The 17,645-nt window shown below is 44.2% G+C and overlaps 1 protein-coding gene across 1 annotated transcript in view; it reads right to left on the reverse strand.

Moving 5' to 3' along the window:
* Positions 1–17,645, reverse strand: part of ppp2r3b (protein phosphatase 2, regulatory subunit B'', beta) — a 49,469-nt gene that overhangs the window by 17,995 nt on the left and 13,829 nt on the right. Inside the window, exon 3 of the mRNA XM_077728166.1 lies at positions 15,883–16,083. The gene's annotated coding sequence lies outside the window, so the exon portion shown is untranslated. The remainder of the gene's footprint in view (positions 1–15,882; positions 16,084–17,645) is intronic.

The following is a 17,645-nucleotide window of genomic DNA, read 5'->3' on the forward strand; positions in this document are numbered from 1 at the left end:
AAAATATGGTAACACTAAATTAAAGAAAAGAGGCAACTATTAATGTAAAATATTTATGTACGTATTGAAGTATTTGTTCGTACACACGAACAATGAACTAGCTTTCGTTTACACAAAATATGAGTTGGTTTGAAGTAGCATTTTTTTTTCATTCATGTCTCGTCTGGGGTGCCGTAGCTCGCCTAGGCGCTCGCTGGCTGTCCGTAATTCATGCGAAAAGGAAATATGCAGATGTCTTTATGCAAAGCAGCGTTACCTATGGTGCCTTTGATCAGCCTGCCTGACACTCTCCAACTAGTGAGAAGAAAAGAATTTAAAAATGGTAAAGGCTTCCTAATTGAAGTGAACATAAAAGAAGAGACATGGTGTTAATTGGTAGACGCTAAGAATAATCCCCACCTTGGAGACCACTGTCCCTCATGCCTAAGTGTCAGGATTTGCATCCATAATTTCACATTTCCCCTTCATTAATTAAACCAACTTTTCATTTTAACTATGATAAACAGTAGGTCACAATATTTTGAATTTATCCTTTAGGCATTGAAATATGAGCATATTCATTCAATTTCTGAACTGCTTATCCTCATAAGTGTTATTTTTCAGGGGGTGCTAGAGCCTATCCTAACTATGGGGACCCTGAATTTACCAATCATGCATAGGGAAAATTATAAATGTGTTTAAAGCATATTTTTGAGGCATGGGAGAAGACCGGACTACCCGTAGAAAACCTGTACGAGCCTGGGAGAACATGCGACCTGGGATCGAACCCTCGACCCCAGAACTGTGAGGCCGATGCACTAACCACTTTTTCTCCCTCTCCCTAAAAAATGCCTCCCGACCGCCGGGCCTAATTAGCGGCTCCTCTCTGACCCGCGCCGGGGCGAAAGGCCTCGTCAGAACACTGATTGGACACGAGCCCCGCGCCTCACGTTAATGAATACTAATGAACGATTAGCACTGCGGGGACAGCGGCAACGTGTCAACGCCGCCCGAATATGCAAACGGCGGAGTGGCCATGGGAGGAGGAGGCGGCAGCAGCCAAGGTTAAACAACGCAATGGGACGCATTATGCGCAACGACATAACATTGTTTAGATAGTCTTGACCTTCACTTGGCGTTGACGTCAACTTGATATGTTCCACTGCTAAAGAAACATATTTAGTACTTCAAGTGCTTCTTCACTAGACACTTAGTTTCACACTCAAAATATTTCAAACATTGAGAAAGATTTAGGAAGAGGATATTTTCGACCCACAATGCCAGATTGATAGTATACATATATACATACATATATATAGTATACATATATACATACATATATATATATAAATATATATAGTATACATATATACATACATATATAGAGTATACATATATACATACATGTATATAGAGTATACATATATACACACATATATATAGAGTATGCATATATACATACATATATATATAGAGTATACATATATACACACATATATATAGAGTATACATACATATATAGAGTATACATATATACATAATATTTAAAAGTACAATTAGGGCAGAATAATATACATATTTTGAAATTAAGCAGGACATAATATATATGAATCCCTTTCATTTGTATTCCACAATTTTAAATGTGCAAGGGTTTTGTATCGTATTAGTTAGCCAAATTTGAACCCGCTTTCTAAACAAGATTGTCTTTTCTTTATCCAATGTTCTTTGGCTGCTCTAGATTATAACATTACCCATAACCTCTTTATTTATTTATTTTGAACAAAAGCATCCTTTTTAGTGAGGGCATAGGTCACTACTATCTACAACCTGGTGTTGACAGCCAAGCATGTTCAGAGAAGACGGCTGATGTTTCCCGCGCGAGCAGACCCCCCCGCCCCCCTTTCCCGAAGCATCCACAAGTGCCAAGTCACACGGGGCGGCCTTTTGCGTGTCGCCTCTCTGTATCCTGACACGATTCCAGATTAGACAAATAGCCCAAACTACAAGCGGTCGGCGTGACACCTCCCTTCCCTCCATATCAGATGGATGACACGGCACGGAGGAGCACTCGACAGCTCTCAGATTGGCGCCGTAAGAAGAGGGAGATCCCAAAGTGAGATGGGTTAGCCGACTAAATCTATCAGGATAGGGGGGGAGGTGGGACGGGGGGGCTGATGATGATGAAGAGGCTGTTGGGAGGGGGCTGGGAGGGGGGAGTCAAGGGGGAGATGATGATGATGATGGTGTTTTCCATCCCATGCTGAGCACAAGCATGGCCGGCTGACAGTTGTGCTCAGCCTTCACTATAATAATGAATAAAAGGGAAATTCCCTGCAGATTACACATCTTCCCTGTTTTGACATTGACCTTAATACATAATTTAACCACAAAGCCTCCAGTGTGTGAAATCACATAAGAGACGACCGGGGGAGTGAAAAAAGATGCCTGAGCTATGTTATATATAAATATTAAATTAAAAAAAGCCTCAGTAGGAATGGCTGCTGATCAAGCCTGATAGGAACGTTGCCACCAGTAAGTGTTTTAACAGTTTAAGACAATATTGGAGAATGTAAAATGGGGGGAAAACAAAATTAATGCAGTAGCTTCCAGGTAGAAGGTAATAAATTAGAATTTTTATCTCTGAGGGCCACTGTATGCATAAACTAGAGTACCCAGAGAAAACCCACATAGGCATGGGGAGAACATGCAAACACCACGGTAACAACAAAACTACATACAAATGTGAATTACATGGAAACAGAATGGAAAGTAATGAAATAACCAATAGCTAGCAATATGTGAAAATCATGCATCAACTAATAATGGGTTGAAAATAATTCTGTTTCAATGTAATTAGCAAACTGGACTAATAATATAATTGCAATTAAAGAAGCCATTACAGCAATCACAGATGTACAGTGAGCATATATGTAGATATGAAATATGAATGAAAACAGCTGGTTTTTCTTTACCCTGTGATCCACACTAATCTCATTAGTGTACTGTATTGAAAGTAGTAGGGCCCCCTGGCGTGTGTGAGGGTAGTCGATTCCTTCTAGACGGGGGGCCCTGACCTCCAACCCAACAGGGGGGATAGGGAAGTCAAAACTGTTTTGAAATTTTGACTCATTTGTTGCCATTTATGAAATAACAGTCATTTAGGTAGCTTTTCATTTAAAACTACCACCAAAATACAACGATCAATGTGAAATTATACGGAATTTCCAAAAGATAATTGAAAACTGGCACTAAAATGCAGATATACGCGAGTTTAAGTGCGCGTGGGGCGCCGGGGCTGAGCGATCACGCCGAGGTAGAGATATGAAAGGTAGTGGCAGAAGTACTTTGGTGCTTTGCCACGAGGCCTCCCTCCAAGGGAATGTCAATACTACAGAGGAAGCCTTCCCAAGTCCAAGTGCGCGTGTGGTAGGGCGGTGCTCCACTTCTGCACTGCTAATCTAATGAGCCTGTAAACACACTCATTTGACATCATTAATTGGAGGCAGATCACAGATACGCGCGGCTGCTGTGCGTGAGCGCGCGTACAGCCAGGGTGGCGGCGGGCTTCTCCCACATCAAACATTCAAAGAGGCTGAAATCCTTGATTATGCCACACGTCGATGCGTCGAGATGCCCGTTTCTTGCCAAGAAGGAGAAAAGCGGCGGCGAGCACTCGGCCCGTGCCAACGCCACGCCTCTTATGGCCGGGCTCCAGCACCCCGCGACCCTGACGAGGACGCGCAGTGTCCCAGATGAACGTGCAAATTGACTGCAGAAAGATGATTTTTGATGACCATCTTTCAATAGTTCTGGATCCATTTTAGTCTTAATGACTTATTCCGGAATACTTTTGGATCAGATCCCATCATCCAAATGAACATGCAAACTTTTAAAGTGCAGGCTCCACAATTTGGAACTTTGCAAAATTGACCGAGCCGACTCATTCGCCGAAACAAAGGCGCGGGCGAGAGTACGTCTCCGACTTAATGATCCGTTGGCACAATGGCAACCCGTTTTGCTTCCTCTCTGAACCGGCCTTTGTTCAGGAGGTCCGCTTGATGTCGGAGGGCCCGGGTTCCGCGCACGGGACCCCCTGTTCCCCCTCTCTCTCCTCGACGTTCTCCGGCGAAGTACGTTATGAAGATTTAACTGGGTGCGCCTTTGATTGGGCGCTGACAGTCATCCTTCAGCCGGCCTTTAAAGTCCCACTTTGGATCCCTAATGGCTGTCATGTCGCCGCCGCGCTCTCTGGACTTCTTACTCAAAGTGTCATTGGCGTAATGGTCGGCAGCCGTCGGGCCCTTTTGATCATCGGCGCTCTACGTGTCTACGTGTCTCCCACCTGCCAGCCACTCCCAGGCAAAAAAAAAAAAAAAAAAAAGCGCCACCACCGGATATCTAGAATTCACTTTCAAATAGTTTCCCCTCCTAATAGCACCCGGTCTTCTGGTGCTCATTAATCTAAAGGGGCAACCAGGGTTTTCACCACATCAGCAACCGCTCTGCCGCGACTTCCTCGGTCGTTTGGTACAATGATTAGAGGAAAATAATGCCATTTTGTTTACATTGTCAGAGGCATTGAGGTATGGTGATACCCGCTTTATGGGGGTTAATAGGTTCTGAGGCCTGCTGGAATAAATGTATTGCCCCTCTATTTTATGCTTGTGTTTTTGTTCCTTCACTATAAACTTTTTTAAAATAAATTTGACAATTCTGAGCCGCCATTTGGTTAATCCACAATAGTCGATCTGGAATGTGGTGAGGTTTTACTGCATATGGCATACCTGTCAAAGTTTTTTTTATCATTTTAAATTGTGTATGCTACATGTGTCAAAGTGGCGGCCCGGGGCCCAAATCTGGCCTGCCGCATCATTTTGTGTGGCCGGAAAAGTAAATAATGAGTGTTAACTTTCTGTTTTAGGATCAAATTAAAATGAAGAGTATAGATGTATATTAAATATCCTGATTTTTCCCCTTTTAAATCAATAATTGTCGTTTTTTAATAAATTTTTTCTGTTTTAAGTTCAAAAATATTTTTTTTAAATTTAAAAATATATATAAAAAAGCTAAAATAAACATTGTTTTAGATTTACAAAAAACTGAATATTCAGGGCTTATAATCAAGTTCTTTTAATTCATTTAAGTCCACTTTAGGGAAAATTTGAGACTTTTAAGTGCACCCTATGTGCCACGTTGCATTTGTATGGTTTATTATCCCTAACTAATGGGAATTGCAATCATTAATAAGAGGACTCGACCGACAGAGATCGTCAAAGTTCCGAACTTCTCCGTCTATCGATCGAATTGTTTTTTTTCCAGTCAAAAGCCCCGCCCCCCGTCTGGCTCATCCACAGAGGGACGGGGGATCAAGAGCACCCTGGCCAAGCTCGACGTGATGTAAACGTGTGGAGAATAAAAGCCGTCTCTCCCAATAAACATGGCTCCCGCACGCCTCCAAAGATGTGTCACGTTCACTTTCACCCGGAGCGGCGTCGGGAAACGGGGAGAGCGCGGCGCTTCTGAAAGACAATGCCATCGCCGTCACTCCCCACCTGAATGACTGATACATTAAACGCCCGCAAAACAGCGGGAAGACGGCGTGCGGGAAGCGTTCAAAGACGCGTCACAAATAGAAAAACAAGGGAGAAAATATGTTCCGTGCTACAGGGCAATGCATTGGCGCCTTTGAACGACACCCCTTTTGACAGTGTGATGTTCCAGTGACGTGACGCTCTTTTTACAGCCTTGACTCATCCAAAACGCGCATATTTTTACTTTCTTTCTCAGCAACCCATTCCAAAAACGTCACTAAAAACAGTATACACACGGGTAAATGGGGCGATTAAACAGTATACGATATTTAAAGGTCGATGATGATATCGATTTTTCAAAAAAAAATCTGATTTTGTAAGACAATTATCACTCAAACATAACAGCTATCCTATTATCTTGGGGAAAAGGCCATGAATCGAAATCTAATAAAACATCGGGTAACTGCACATTCCTGAATAAAGAAACAAAAAAACATTTGCTTATAAAACCCAGCAATTTAAAACATGCATATTTGGCATCGGCCACCAATCTTGAATCTGAAAATTAGCAACACAAGGCAACAGGTAGAGGCAAAAAATCTGATTGGACAAAACCAAATCCACATACACGTGAGTCGAAGCAGTTCAGCAAATTTCAGGTCAGTGAAATATTTAGGTCAACAGAGAAGGCCTTGAAGCCATAAAACTTTCCCTCATAGGTAAAAATTCCACTTTCTCATATGTTTTGAAACAAAAAGCAATCAGTGAATAAAGATTTCCCCCCAAAAAACGATCACTATTGTCAAGTTTTCTATGAACTGGCAGCTAACGGCGCTTCCCATTTGGCCTTTTTAAGCTTCGGTCTTTACTTTGAGGCCATTGGGAATAGTGGGAAAAGCCTCTCTCTGGCTTCCGGCTTTCATCCGTGCCATTTTCCGCTTCCTACATTACTTTGGTAACTAAGTGGCTGTGAGGGAATTTGCAATTAGGACCACTCCCTTTTTTGGGTGGGTGAGGGAGGAGAAACAGGGGGCTTGACCTCTTGAAATCGCCTCAACGGGACCTCATCTTCCACATCTCTTTGGATGGACCGCTAGCTACTCATCGCCACGATAATTAGCTCCCTGGTACGAATTAGTGCGGAGGAGGCTAACGAGAAGGCAATTACGACAAAGTATACATCATCTATTATTTACGGCATTTTAATTATAGCGAGACGTTAACGCTGTTAGAGCGCGGGCGCCGTTTGGTTTAATGACCTTGAGCCATCTTCATTCGCCGTGGCCGGGAAGAGGCGGAGGACGGGAAAAAAAAAAGAAGGACGGGGAAAAAAGTCAGCCAGCCAACGGACTGGCGCTGTCAGTCAGACGCCCAGAGCGCTAGGCGGTGTTCCGCCGTGTCACCGTGCCGACGGAACGAGCGTCTGTCGAGGCCACCTGCCTCATTACGGCAAATGTATGCATCTGGGCCAGGCGCCGGCTGGCTCGCGGCTGGGAAAAATGGCAACACCGCCAGCCATTACTGCATTATGTTAGTGGAAGGGTACGAACGTTGTCAATTGGGAAATGGGAAGGCGACAAGTCTCTGGACTGGTCGGCAGTCGGGACATTGGGGGCGGGAGGGATGCTATGAAAGAGGGTAGAGTGGCCAAAAAGTAAGTAACGGGAATTCAAAATAATGTTACTCAAATATAAGTAGAAAACAAAAAAATGGCAAATGTTGTGAATTGATTTTTGGCATCCACCTGTGTCAAATTGACCTTTGTTTTTCACCCCATTGGTGCTCACTAGTGTGACAAAGATGACGGCAATAATTATCGTATTTTATGGACTATAAGTCATACTTTTTTTGCAGTTTGGCTGGGCCGTTGACCAATACTCAAGTGCGACTTAGAATATTTTTTTCTCTGACCAGCAACAGTCTGTTAAGTTCATTTTTTAGACTAAAGTCATCTAAAAAACTATTCTGTTGACAATTGCCTATTTGGCCTGTTTTGTTATTTTAGCGTATGTTTGCTCCTGGTTGCTGATCATATAAAAATAGCCCTCCCAAAAATGCGATATATTTTATATATATATATATATTTTTTTTTTTTTCACCTTTCCACTGTATATTTTTTTGGCAATCAGTTGTGACTTGTATTCCAAAAACGCAATACTGTGTGAAAACTTGGAATTTGTTTTCACGTCATCCTTTGCAACAAAATCTCTCTTGAAAAAGAGGAAAACTTTGCGGCTCTCCGCCCTCCCTGCCGACGCTTACCGCCACGCCATTAGGCCTAATGGAGGACGGCTTTAGGGACAGGCCATCACGGCGGCGTGGCGTCACTGACACCGACGTGTATCTGGGCGCTCGTTATCCTCCTTGAACAGCGCCAATTTACATCTGATGCGGCGACTAATTCTGCCGCGGCAATGTCAAGAGACATAGGAAGTGGCCGGGCCGTGATGACAGCGCGGCTGTCAGGGGGCGCGTGGATGGAGGACTCCTCGGGGCATGATTTAATGCCCGTGTCAAGCGCCGCTGTCAGCCTCGCTCTGGCTCGCCGACCCGACATTAGGATTCACGGAGGCCGGCGTAAACCTGCTCGGGATGCACACCGAGGAGGAGAAAGTAACAGGTGATGATTACCTTGCGTCTCTAAACTACTTTTAGGGTTAAATAAACCAAGACAACAAAAGACACCAAACTCTACCACTATTTTTTAAATACTAGCTAAGGTTAAACCAATAGTACAACTTCTAACAACAACAGCTAGTCCTACAACAAAACAAAACAAAAAGAAACAAACAACAACAGCCAACCATCACACTCATAAAGGATTGGACATCTTTCTCCATTAACAGCAGCCAATCGGGTAAATACCTTTCGACTCTAATCCTGATAGTCTCGGTCACTGGAAGCAGTTTTGCGCCCTTTTGACTATATCAATATAGCACATCAACAAGCAATGTACCCAGACAGTAAAGCTCTCAGCATCATACAGCGTCATCAACAGAATCTTGAATTTAGTGCATACTGATTAGGCACCCCATCAACATTGGAAAAACATTTAGACTTTTAATTGCGCCCTATGTGAGTAAATATGCTTAATAAGGGAAATTGCAATCAATAATAAGAGGAGCAATTGGCCGAGGTTGACAAGTATACCCTAAGATAAAAAAAAAAAGTTTGCACACCCCTGTTGCAGCCAATTGCCAGACCGACTGGCGGTATTTTGGATAATGACAGCTCACCGTTGGTGTGCTAAATTGTGTTTAGTGTTGTTTATTTTACGGCAATTTTCATCCCGGCACCCCCGTTGGCCTTAAGGAGAGATGGCATCATTAGCAAGGGACAGCTCAAGCATGCACGGGGGAACCAGAAGGGGGAAAAATGGCCATCAAGGTTGTCACGGGTTAGAAAAAAAAGCCAACCCAAAAACGTCCTTGTTCTCTAATTTATAAACAACCAAAAAAATTAGAGATTCGGCGTTTCATGTGGCTTCTCGGAGATAATTATGACAAGATGAAAGGCGCTAAAGTCCTCCCTCTGTTCTCGCCGCTTCAGACGCTCCCCCCATTGTCAAAAATGGAGATGAGCTCGTCAGCCTTCCACCTCCTTCCCGTCCGTCTCGCCGCCCGCCTTCGCCCGACTCCGATGCGTCTTCTCACAAGTGTCCGTCAATCAGTCAGCGTCTGTCTGGGAGGTGGCCGTCCCCTAATGGGAAGCGCTGACGAGCTTTCATCGGCGCCGTCCTTTCCCAGCATTTTTTTTAAAGCATTTTTCCCTTTTTATTTGCGCGGCCAATCAAAGGAGCCCGATGAAGCCGGCGCGCATCAACGCCGGCCCCTCCTTTCCCCGCCAGGCATCGTGCAGCGCCAGAAATGTGTGCGTGCCCTCGGGGGAGGTAATTACTAGAATAACTAGAGTAGAGGCCAAGGCTGTTAATTTATGCCTGATTGTTGACAGTCACTGTGTTGTCGAAGGCTCGCTGTTGTCTTTCCAAAACCTTGTGGGGGCTCAAATACCTAAAACAGGGGTGTCGTGCAGCAACAAGACCTGGACAAATATTCCATTTTTACTGCCGGGGGGTGCTGAAGCCAAACAACCTATTACTCACAGCTAGGCGCACTTTAGCGTACAGTTTTACATACTGATTCTATTGAAAAGGGTCACAGGGGGGCCAGAGCCTACGCCAATGGACAGTAAATAGGGGAGGTCATGAATTGGTCGCCTAACTCTAACCCCAATTGCAGGGGACAATGAGACAAACAACTATTCACCCTTGAAAGTGTACGTAAGGACAATTTAGTCTTCAATCAGCAAACAAAGTCAAGATTGATTGGATGATCTTTTTGACCCGATTGGGTCACATAGTCAAACCTGCGACATCTCAAAATATTTTAGCCAAAGCTTTATCGGTAAGTGGCCATTTTATTTCCGTTTTCCAACACATTTTGAGAGAAAACCCAATATTCCGGCAGAACGAGTTGGTCTCCCACTTGAAATGCACAGTATGAACTCATGTGACCTTAATGAGAAAAGCCTGAAGTGTGCTTCCGAGGCCCAAAATCTTGTGCCAAAAAGTTCATCCACAAATGAGAGCGTTCTGAAGTTAACTCTCAGTCCTCAACTTTCCTTAACGATAGTCAGATATTGGATATTAAATCATTCATAATAGATGCTAATGATCTTTGAAGCCGTCGGAGAATACGGCCAGTAACGAAGCCGGCGAAGGCACCTTTTGAGGCTCGCGTGTGCCCGGCCCGTCTTTGTATTAGAGCCGTCGTTACCGCCGAGACGCCGGGACGCCGGGGTTTGTTTAATCGGACGTAAATAATGAATTCCCCAGGAAGAGTCGGTAATTGCCAAAGATCAGATGCCACGACGACGGACTTCAAGAAAACGCTCCAGTCGGGCGGTCTGAAAAGAAACGGGACGGACGAATAGCGGCGGCGGCGGGGGGACAAAAGGGGCGGAAGCACGGGCCACCAAAAAAGGGGAGCTAATGACGAACAAAGACCCGACGAGTTTTGTGCGGGAAAATGTTTCCAAAGTCGTCTTTAAACTCGGCGAGATGAAACGAGTTGTTTTTGACAGCTCGCGACGAGACGGGCCACAGCTCGCGGAGTGAGGGGTAATTCCCTATTCCTTTATATTAGCCCCCCTCCATCCCCTCAGCTTGGTTGCCTCCCCCCTCCCCCCCGTCTCGAGCGAGCGTTGCCTCTGCTTCCCCGACATTGATTCTTGAATTAGACGCTTTGACTGAATAATTAATAGGCCTTTTCCCATGATTGATGATTTGCGTGGCTGGAATATTAGCTTTTTCAATCCGACGCAGCTTGTTCTAATGTAAGCGCATTGAAAACATGTCAAACGCTGTTTACCCACTTTCCTACACCCGCGTTGCTTCCGACTAAGCCAGGGGAGCCACGCTCAAGTAGTCACGGTGGATGTCGGCCAAACAAACATCAATTTAGGGTCTTCAATTAGCTTAGTATGTTTTTGGGATGTGTGAGGGAAGGGGAGAACCCAGAGAAAACCCACGCAGGCACGGGGAGGACACACAAACTACATAGATTCCGGGATTAAACCTGAACCATACATATAGACGCAATAGATATAATATATAATACATTGTTGAATCAGGAGATTAAAATTGTGATAATACTTATTTCTACGTTAAGTGAACTGGAACTAGACTTTGACTTTTAACAATAAACTACCTTATTTTGCTGTTTAATATACTCCCCCATTTAACATATATTAAACGGCAGGAGTATATTAAATGGCACACAAACGGGAGGCCCAAAAAAGCAAAAATAATTTAATATACCCGGGTATATTTAACAGCAAAATACAGGACTGTATTCTGCTATTATTATGAAGAGAAAAGAGACTTATTTTTAAATCAACTGGAAACTGTTTGGTTTGGCCGTCTTTGACTTTTGGCGACGTAAGCTCTGGCGGCGCTAGAATGTCAGTATTCCTATTTTAAACGCTCTAACGTTTAATAATCCCGGGACAGCTGACAACACCGGATGCGAACGGCGTCGACGCAAACGCGCTTCCCGGCGACAGAGCTGATGGTTTTATTTCCACTAAAAAGGCTGGCGCCCCAAAAGAGGCTGTCTAATCGCTACAGCGGCGTCACTCCGCCCGCTTTGAGTGGCAGCACGGGCCGGCGCGGGAATAAATTGTCAGCCATATTGCGGCAAGCGCACATCAATGGCGGGAGAGACACGTGCATTAAGATTCCCTTTTTAATTTGACTGGCATTGAAGCGGAAGCGCTAAATGACGCCAGGGCGTTCCTCCCTCGCTGCATTTTTTTGTTTGTTTCGCTCATTCATGTATTTATTCATCCGTTCCGAGGGTCCGATTTCAACCCCCCCGCCCAACCCGTGCGGCGCATGAAAGCGTTTTGCACGGCATTGTGTTTGGATGCTTCCAAACATGTGCACGCTTGAATAATTTAGCGGCTGGCTGACTAATGACAGGCAGCGATCATGTTCGAGCAGAAGAGGCCCGAGAGCGGCTGTGATCAGGGACGAGCCGCCGTGTTTGTCTGCAGGATGCCGCCTTGGCGGAGTGTTGCCGTGCTGCCGTGCCGCCATGTTTGTCTGGGCTGTCTCACAACCGATACACCTTGCTTCATTCTAATATTCACACATCTACTCTTGTTAGGCAATCATTCGTCTGGTGGAATTCGCATACCAAAAAACTAATCCTAGAAACTACAACCCAAACAAAATATTGGGAATTCAAATACTATCTGAAACTCAGTATTGGTAACCGATTTAGCTATTTTTGGGGGTATCGGACTGTATCAAATGTGGTTTTGAAATTAGAGTCAATGTGTTTTCGCTAATATTGTGCATTTCAGCTTCTGTAAATCAAAATGCTATGCAAACAAATCAATTGAGTGGAACTGACTCCATCTAGTGTTAGATCTGATGAGTACAACAGAATCCAGGTTGAACTTGAGGTACTTGTGCGAGCCCTATACAATTATATTTTGATTTTTTGTCTTCTCGTCCGCTCGGGAAAGCCTAAAGCCATATTCTTGACTCCAATAAATTCCAAATTGGTAAGTCAGATTCATAAAGTCATAAGCCATAATATAGCCAGCGGCTTGTCAAAGGTTGCAAATACGGATTGGATAATATTTTCACGTTTAAGACCTACATGGCAAATCAAATTTAAAACAAGTATAGTTAAAATAATGGACTCTTCTTCAGTAATGTTCATTATTCACCTGTCAACTTTTTCAATTCTTAATTTTCATACAAGTTTAAACCATAGTTAACAATTATGAATAAAGCAAACCTCATGTTAATGGCTGAAATGAGTCTTTGAATGCCCCCCCATGTGTATGAAATCGAACAAATCCTAAATTTGAACCCTTTTGATCATCCAGCCAAGCATTATTGTGATGATACGATACAAGCAAAGGCTGAATGAATCTAAAAGCAAGGCACTTCTTTGATGCGCCATCACTTACAGTGACGAGTGGATGGCGGTAATGGCATTTCCTCTAGAGCAGACGTGAGCCCGTTTTGATGGAGGCTAAATGAACGCGTGCTTCAAAGCGCCATCCAATTAACATTCCGCACGTTTGTTTGCTACGAGATGCTAATCCCGTCCTGTTTACACGCATCCTGCCGTTCTAAAGTCAACTACATTAGCATAAATGTCACTTTTTTCTGCATCTCGCCTCTTTAACATCACCATCGCACCTTTTTTCTCATGTATTTTACTTTTGTTTGCATTTTAATAATGCTTGTTATTAATTAAATGGATTTCAATAGTCTGACCGGTGTATGTGAGTGCGCCTTAATGACCTGGAGGATTGATAATCGATGATCTTCCTCTCCTCTGACCTCATTAAAGGATCCATTTACGCTCAAATGAGGACTTAATTTGGCCTACTGATTTTTTTTGTTTGGTTACATTAACACATCAGATGGCAGCGAGGCCCCCGAGGAGCGCCGCCACCGCCATCGCCGCCATCACGACTCTTCAAGGTGCCTTTTATGGTGGTGTACTGGAAAGGATTTGGTTTAATTGCTATCTCTTCCACTCAGCAAGTCAACGTCCTTGTTAAACGTCTCACTTGGCAACCAATGTCCTCCTTCAAAATTGATTTAATTACAAATCCGTTTCTTCTGTTTGTTGTGCTTTTCAGCAATCCGTATTTGTGCGCAATTCAATGTTGTTGTTAGAATTCTAATGTGATTTTTTTCCACTTTGTGTTTCTTGTCCTTGAGTGACAGTTTTGAAAGGCACTTGGCAATATAATTTAATACTATTGTTATTATCAGAGAGGCCAAATACTACAAATTTTACGCAATTTTTGATGACATTCAAACTACTACCAGTAGTACTAACAGTACTAGCGTATGTCTCAACTAGGCAACTACTAAATAGGTATTTTTTAGCAAAACTATGATACTATGATGAACAATTATTTCAACAAATGACATGAAAAAAATGTAAACGTAACAACTTTGTATTTTGTTATATTATGGTAAATGCCACTCGTAAAAAGGGTCACAAAATCAGAAAGTCCTCTTTAGCCACTATAAAATATGATTTTTGACGTTCAGCGGCATCCATTTCTCGCCATTGTCGCTAAAACATCGTCGCATTACATCGGGACTCATTTCGACGGGCTGGAGATCACGTAACGTCGTAACGGCGTTCGCTGTTCTCCGCCAACGATGCGAGGCGGACAAAGAGAAGGAAGAAGAATTGTGATTTTTTCTTTGCGAGACAATAGATTGATTCGCTGAAAGAGAGAAGCCTGAGGGGGAAGATGAGAAGAAGCAGAAGAGGGCGGGGTGCTCGGGATGGTCGGGGTACTCGCACAGAGAAACATCTGTTGGTTGCAAGCAAGCGGCGCAGGCAGAGCGATGCCACCTGCTCACGCAATTCCTCTCATTGTCTCCCGCCGCTAAGGATGCGAGCACAGAAAAGCGGATGTGGAGGAGAGAGCGGGCAGGGATACAGGTCGGCCTCATCTGCGGGCCCCCGCCACGCTCCCGCGGGAGAGGGTCTCAGATGCGGATTGTCCGTATTAGCCGACGCCTGAGGGATTAGCGTCGGCGAGCCGCGGCCTACAGGTGTAGCCCTGGGTTAAAGCATGCACTTATCTCCCGCCGCATCGCGGGGTCCCGACCCCGTCGTCCCCGCCTCCTCCGCCGAGGTGCGACTCGGGAGAGGGCCCGGCAGATGGGGGAGTGGGGAGTCGAGGGGAGGCGATGCGTGGAGATTGATTGGGAAAGCGTGGGAGGTTGTTACCGTAGTCCGTCGACGCAAATGAATCAGGTAAACAATGAAATCATTTGTATTGGTCGCTCATTTCTATCATTAGTGAGGATGACTACGGCACCACCGGGACGTTTTGTTTTTTGAAAGTTGCAGAATAAAGTTGAAAGTCAAATGAATGACTATAAGAATGTGTATATAAATGTATGTATGTATATACATACATATATATATATATATATATATATATATATATATATATATATATATATATATATATATATATATATATATATATATATATATATATATATATATATATATATATATATATATATATATATATATATATATATATATATATATATATGTGTGTGTGTATATCTAGATGTATGTATGTGTATGTTTATATGTATGTATGTGTATATATATATACACATCCATAAATATATACACATACATACATACATACACATATATACATGTATATACATGTTTTTATAGCCATTCATTTTCCACACCGCTATATATAGCTCTATCGATCAAAAACAACGTCTTGTCTAGACCACTGTTAGTATAAAAAAAATAAACATGTGTGCCCCCCAAATAGAAGGCGCCCTGGGCACCTCCCCACATTGCCCACAGGAAAAACCAGTTCTGCTGTATTCAGACTCACGCAATTGCAACGGCATGATTTTCTTTTTTGGTTTCCCAAACGATTTCTGGGAGTTTACACTTGCCCTTCAAACGACCAGCCAATCGGGGGTCTGATTTTCTCAGCTATGTACTATGCAGGCCTCGTATTTTCTCGTCTGAAAACAGCTGCGCGCTGCGAACGGGCCCCCAGGACACTGGGCCGCTGGTGGAACAATACGACTACATACGTGCATGTTTTTTCCCTCTTGTAATCCGCCATTGTATGACAAGGCATCCCGATAGCGACAACGTCAAGATGGAGGCAGACAAGCGAAAGGGGGTATTATTTGAACGTAAACACACCAGCGCCTCCCGTCGGACTCGTGTTGACACTCCGCCGTTGTTTGTACGCGGCAAAGCGGTCCGTTTTCCCCGCATCAAAAGTACTTTTTAGGCGCGCGTGTCGGGATGTCTTCGACGCTTACCTTCAGCTGCTGTCAGAGGCGCGGGGGCCACGTTCGGTAGCGCGGGGCGGGCTTGTTTGAGGTGTTGAGGGGTTCAAGCTTTGTGCCCTGAGCGCTTTTAGCTGAAGCGAAGAACTGGCTCAAAGGCTGTCAGCACACGTGAAGACGCACATCAAGACGTGGGCTCTCAAGCGTTTGAAATCATCTTGGCGTGGTCTCTCCCTGGAAAACAGGCGTTCACAACGTTTACCAAGACTGCTAGACCATTCCAGAGAAATAAGAAGAAGAATTAATACATAGTAATCTATAGTCTATAAGTCTATAACTTCCCCTTCCACCTTGCTGTGTATGGCTCCAGTCTTTTTAACTAGGTCTACAATGTCTTGTGTGTCTTATGTCTCTGTCTTGCTTCTGCAACCAAGAAATTTTCCAAATGCAGGATACAATAAAGTTCCAACCAACCAATGGAAGCCAATAGTTCATCATTAGAAGTAATATTTTTATCATAATCAATAAGAGTAAAGATACTTTCACTTAAGGTTAAAATGGATTGGACGCCTACCACCACACAGTGCAGCCAATGAGTCAATACTTTATAAATACATCTGTATTTCACCCCCCCCCCCCAAAAAAATTTTGGAAATGTGGGATGCAAAAAGCAACCATCAGAAATGAAGTCAGACTGGGAAAAGCTTTTAGTTCTGTGTCTGTAGTCACGTATCGGAAATGACGTAACTTCAATTCCAGCCTCAAAAGTGCATAGTCCAAAGTGCGCTACATAGAAAAAAACGTGGCCTAGCGATTCTCTCCGCGACATGACAGCGGCGTAGCGCCGGTGCGCTAAGCGGTCCTGGCATCCCTCAGACAGGCCAGACTTGTACTTTGTGTTTTGCTGGCTCTTTGGCTGCAGGCGATATGCATACCACAGACAGCTAGCCTGCTCCCAAAACGCTCACTTCAACACCTAAACTCCACTCCTGATCGCGGCTTGAAGCGGCCGCCTACAAGTGGGAACACTAGTGGAATAAGGAAACATGGATTTAAATGTAAAGGAGGCCAAACTTTGGTCGATGGGTCACCGTCATTGCAAATTGCCACCCAATTCGACACCACCTGCCGCTACAACGTTGTAGGTATTTTCAATGATACCGATCCGCCAAGGGCAACACAATGTAGGGTGAATTCTAGCTGCTTGTGCAGGCCACATTAAAATATTTTGGGGGAATCTCCTATAAAGGGGAAGGCATATAGGATTAAATTACATTGAAACAACTATAACTGTCAAGATCAGTTCAATTCACATGAACGGAGCATTCCTAATAATTCCAAAATTAAAAAAATTAAGACATATGCGGCTCTCGAACCGCAGTTTGCAGACCCCCAAGCCAGATCCCCGTCCGGTCAGCATGGTCGCTGGCCTGAAAGGCCTTCTCTCGAGGCCCACTCCTCTTCATCTATGCAGCTTTAATTGAGCGATAATGAAGCGAGCTTGTCTGAGATGAGTGTATCAATTTGAATAGGTCCCTTTCGGATTATCCGGCCCACGGCGCCCGGGGCGGGGGGGGGGGTTCGACCACGGGGCGGTCGACATAAGGGTCATTAGCATGAGAGTCAGACTCCTCCAGAAAAGGGGGCGCGTGATCGGGATTTGCCGATCCAACGTCTCGATCCGCCGTGATCTCGTTGTAGATTCTTATCGTCCTGGTTCCCGTTTCCGTTCTTCGCCGGTTCAATTTGACGCTCTTGGTCGTGGGTTTGGAATAATAGCGGCGCTCAAGCACGGC

The sequence above is a fragment of the Stigmatopora nigra genome, chromosome 11 (genome assembly GCF_051989575.1).
Source record: "Stigmatopora nigra isolate UIUO_SnigA chromosome 11, RoL_Snig_1.1, whole genome shotgun sequence".
In the NCBI taxonomy this organism is placed as follows: Eukaryota; Metazoa; Chordata; class Actinopteri; order Syngnathiformes; family Syngnathidae; genus Stigmatopora; species Stigmatopora nigra.